This window comes from Lagopus leucura, unplaced genomic scaffold, assembly GCF_019238085.1.
Source record: "Lagopus leucura isolate 7727_CA_CO unplaced genomic scaffold, USGS_WTPT01 Super-Scaffold_100008, whole genome shotgun sequence".
NCBI lineage: Eukaryota > Metazoa > Chordata > Aves > Galliformes > Phasianidae > Lagopus > Lagopus leucura.
Genome location: NW_024962265.1, coordinates 34648781 through 34653895, shown reverse-complemented (window position 1 = coordinate 34653895; position 5115 = coordinate 34648781). Strand labels below are relative to the sequence as shown.

Genomic DNA, 5115 nt, shown 5'->3' with positions numbered 1-5115 from the left:
GTGTTTATTGGGTGGTGTGAGGTAAAGAGCTGTATATAGCCCCTTACATTTGCACAGTAAGGAAGCTGTCAGTACCTCTTATCCCTTGGCCCTGATGCCAGAGTATCAGCACAAATGCCTGTGGTGATAAAGTCTTCTTATAACACAGTGATTGGTTTAAGAAATTCTCAACAATGCATAAGAAACACTGTACTAGATTCCATGACACCCCGCAGGTGCTGCGTACTAAGCTGGCTCCTGTGCTGCTACCTCTCCTCATGGTGTGCACATGGCACTGACCTGCAACCTGATGTGGGAGCTGCAAGCAGCTCCTTCCTACCTAATGCCAGTAGAAAGCTGGAGAATATCACCAGCAAGGAAGAAAGGGAGTAAACTAAACAAGCAGAGCATGATGGACATTCTCCTGGATGGTGACAGTTTGTGAGCTGGTTTGGAGGGACAGCACTTGGGCATGGCTCTGTCAGAAGTGATCTAGACCTCTTCGGTTGTTAAACACCAGGATGTTCCTACTAGCCAGTTAGTGTGCCTGTCATTAAAAAATAGCTGGTGTAGTACAGTTAGATTTGTACTTAGAAATTGAACATTCTTTGCTGGTCTTTCTCAAATATCTCTGTTGTTTTGTTGTTGTTGTTTTTTAAATAGTCTCATGCACACACTTTTATGTACTTGTTTTATAAGCCCTGTAATTTGTGGCTTCCTGCAATGTTTTCCTTGGAAACATAACAAATTAATCAGAGACCTGAAAATCTATTAAGTACAGGTCTTTGTAGTGCATTTCCTGTCATTCATACTGGGAAAGATCCCAGGGTAATCAGCTAATTGAGAGAAGTCAAGAGCAATCAGAATAGAAACAAGACAAACCGGGAAAATCAACAGTAATTATGGACTGAGGACAAATTAAATGAATATATTAAACAGAATTATTTTCTTTTGCAGAAAGAGTAGACATTATTGAGAGTAGGGACTAATTAGTGTCCTTCTGTGTGACAATAGTGTCCTTCTGTGTGACAAGGAGAAACCCTAAGTTAAAGGGCAGGTGGAGCAATTAAATTATGCTAGTGAATCAGCCTGGGAGGTAACCAGAGAGAATGATTAACTGGATACCTTAACTTAACCTATGAGATGGCTACAGCATGAGAATTAGTGGCAGCATGTGTACAGTTACCAGCAAAAATGTCTGCTGTTACCTTGATCTCACAAAAACAGTGGTGTTTTACACACATACAGGCAGATATCATACTGTAAAACTGTCTTTTGTGTGCTTTTTCTGTCTATTTGAAACACGCTACCTACCTACACTGTTTGCTGCACCACCCAGGAGCTGGATGTTTGTTATAAGCAGACTTCCTCAAGCATCTCTGGGGTCTATCCCATGTTTGATGGCTGCAGGCAGCTCTCCACTCGTCACTGCATGCAGTGTTACCTCAAGGAGGCCCTGATCTGAGGATCTTTTGTGAGGCAGGTGCTCCTGATGGCAATGCTTTTGGCATCTTAAGCAAGGTGGATGCATACTTCAGCAGTGTGTGACCAAGCTTTTGGAAATAAATCTCAGCAAATGTCTTGGGCTGGGGTGAGTTACATTCAGGTCACCATTGTGGAGAGCTGCTAATGGAGAATCACCTGGACAGAGGGAGGTACTGAGTGTGAGCCAGAGATTTTCCCGTCCAGCAATCCCTTAGGATGCTTCTATTGTTAATTGCTCAGGGGACTGTCTAATACTAATGGCATGTAGATACTGCCAGATGCCTTTAAAGCATCTAAAAAAGCATCTCTCCCAAGGATACACTTGGAGAGGGGTACACCACACTCCCACAGATCTGCATTTTTGGACACTTGGACACCCTGCTCTCTGCATCTTTGTAGGACCATTCTGCAGACTCTGTTTTCTACTACTGATAACTGGCATTCCAGTGTTCCCAGAGTGAACAGAAAGAGAAGACAGTGGTAAAGACAGAGGTTTATTATAGTTTGGGTTTTCTTTTTTCTTTCTGTCTTCTGATTTTTACCTGATTTTCACTACTTTTATCAGAAGTTATTCAGCTTTTGATTGCTGTGAACTCACAACTTGTTAGTTTTATGATGAGTAGTCAATTGATTTTGCAGGAGAAAATTAATGTTTTAAACTTTAAAGCTTTACTTACATGAGTCATGAGTCTATCAGGATCAGAGGAGGTTACTAAATTCTAAGACTAGTGTTGATGAGATTATGACCAAAATCTCCAAATCTTATACTGATTCTTCCCTTGCTGCAATTTGCACGCTGCATCCACAGCACTGAGAAAACTCTTCAGTGATTCATGTATGTCCATCTTCTCTAATCTTCAGGAGTCATGATAAAGCCTGAGACTCCATATCCGTAAATTGCCTTATAATACTGCTTTTAGAGGCAGGTTTGTCCTGGAAAACAATCAGACACACATTTTGATATCTTATTTCTGGAAGAAAGCAACAACGTCTGCATCCCAGACATCAATTTTAACAGCTATAACAGAACTGTGGGAGGAAAGGCAGCTACATGCAAAGAGGTCCCTTAAGAAAGAAACAGTAGAATGTGTATATGATGTTACTCCAATTTTTCCTAACAAAGAGAAGATGATAAGGTTCGTTTGTGTCTTCTAGGAAGATCATACCTTTAGGTTAAGGTAAATAGACTGCTCTCTTTGAGCTGAACTAAGAATTTAAACAGGACTCTTGCACTCAGTTATCTGCATGCCTGTAATTATTCTAACTCTCCACTGGATGTCAATACTGCTTAATGTTGGCTTGGAGTTCCCTACTTAGAGCAGAGCGAGCCCTGCTTTTAGAAGTGATTAAGAATGTAATTAGGCAAGGGATGTAATGCCAGCAGGTGAAACCTGGCTCATTTGGAGGCAGGCAGAGGACAGCTGTTAGCAGCTTCCTTCTCCCTCCCTAAAGAAAATAGGATTACTGTTGAATTTCTGTTCTGGAGCTGATGTTGAGTATCTATCTGCAAAAATCTCTGCCCTGAACAGTTCTGTGGAACTAAGAAGCTGGTGTCTGAGATTTCTGCTAAAGACAGATGTGGTGCTCTAGAATAAAGACATCCTAAAAGCACTGCAAGTCTACCTTCCGCTTTGTAAAGTGAGGGGGCTGACGAATGGAGCTCAGGAGCTTGAAACCTGTTGCACAAAAGGCAGGTGCACGGAGCAAGTTTTCATTTAAAAAGTTGTTAAGACCCTGATAGCCAGTACTAAAGCTAAAATTACTGATTGGCTTGAACAAGCCCTATTTAAGCTCTGAAATTCCAGGCGCTTCCACTTCTGCTGCTGCTACCTAAAAGTGATTGTCTTGTGCATATGCTGCTCATGCCAATCAGTTTTCTTCAGCAGAGAAGAGAAATGGAGATGCTGAAGGGAGTGCCAGCAGCAGCAAGGCTGCTGAAGGGATAAAAGCACAAAGGTAAGGTGAGAGGTGGAAGAGAATTTTCCTGTCCCAGAGATAAAGGGATTTTAAAGATGTTCTGTGTTTCCCCTGAAATCCCAGTAATTTTTTCCTTGCAGGACTCTGTGAAATGAGTAATTCTGTGGTGGACATACAATAGTTTGGTGATTCTCTGTTATCCTTCTGCTGCTGTCAGCACAGGTGAGAGCATGCTGCCCTTTGAAGAGGAGAGGAAAATTGTACAGCTCATGAAACCCGAGTTATGCAACTCTAATTTTTAAACTAATTTTTTTTTTTTCCCCACAACCATAATGCAGCAAATCAGCTGAAATGAAATGGACAGAAATAGTGTTTCAGTGACTGAGCTCCCAAATTTGAGCTGATGCCAGCAGCACCCTGTGTTCTTGTCAGCCTGCCTGATGATCTCTGTGCTGTTTAACTCTCATAAGGATTTAAGACTTGACATTGGGACAAAGTTTTGTTTCCAGGCATGCAGGGGGTGTTTCTTATACTGTTATGTGGCATATTTATTCAAAATGTACTATATTTAAGATTGCTGTAATCACATACATACATTGGCTACTGGCCACGACGCTAAAGCTATTAATCATAGCCCAGAATCCATGGCAGATGTAAAAATTAAGTTTTATTTATCAAACTTACTCACTGGAAACGGCAACCCAAGAAATTTACTCCTTAGGATTCTGACTTTTCTTAAATACTTCAGGCAATGGGTTCAAGTTTCAAAAAAGGTGTAAATCTTTTTTTTTTTTTTTTCTCCCTCAGTCCAGACAGTGCTGGCTCAAAACTAAAATTGTTTTTCCAGAAATTCAAACCCTTTTGTTTGGACATCCTTTATTTTTCTGCCAAATTATACCACCAGTGCTATTTCTTTAACCTATTTTCCATTATAATCCCATCTTTCAAGAAACAAACCGAAGCCTTCCACCCTTGCAGTGATTTCAGGCCCGCAGATACGACTACCTTTCAGCTGAGCTGGGGAAGTAGTCTCCAGTGACAGGCTTGGAAGATTGTGGTTACTTTCTCCATAAATAACGAGATGAAAATCCAACAACTTGATACCAACAAGCAGGTTTGGGAGAAAGATTATTTCTGTGCTATGACCCACAAAATCTCCAGCTCTGTAAACTTTGGTATATGGGTTTACTTATGAAAAACAGTGTCTCTGAAAATAACATGCATGCATACTATTTAAGTTGAAGGGTCCACGAACTGTGATGATGATTCTGCTGTTTTCTTATATAGGAAACCCTCTAACAACCCAAACTTGTTGAAGTATTAGAAAGAACAGATTAGGTACAAAAGTACAGAAAGAAAAGGAAAAAACCCACAGGGCTAGTATTATGGGACAAAAATGCACCCACCATATGAGCAAACTGAGTGCTGCAGATTTGTTTCTGGGTTCGGTTTCTTCTTTATTTATTTATTTATTTATTTTGCTTGCAAATTGTTTTTGATTTGCAAGCATTCCTTTTGTATACATGCATGATATATTGAAGTGCAAGAACTAAATTAATTCCAATTGTCCTCTGCTTGGATTAAGTGTATGTAAACCTTATAATGTCTAGGCTTTATTTGCTTTTGCAATCCGACCGTTGTTATATCTTTTTGTTCTCTGAATTGTTATAAAGCACTACTAATCTGTAGAGCATATGATTGTTCAGAAATCATTTGCTTTCCTAAGCAGCTTGT

At 40.3% G+C, this 5115-nt stretch overlaps 1 long non-coding RNA gene across 1 annotated transcript; it reads left to right on the top strand.

Annotated features, from left to right (window-relative positions):
• The first annotated feature begins 3299 nt into the window (after nt 1–3299).
• On the top strand, nt 3300–3799 carry LOC122180867. The gene is made up of 3 exons (XR_006179245.1): nt 3300–3420; nt 3522–3603; nt 3720–3799. It is a non-coding gene; the product is annotated as an uncharacterized LOC122180867 (long non-coding RNA).
• The last annotated feature ends 1316 nt before the right edge of the window (nt 3800–5115 follow it).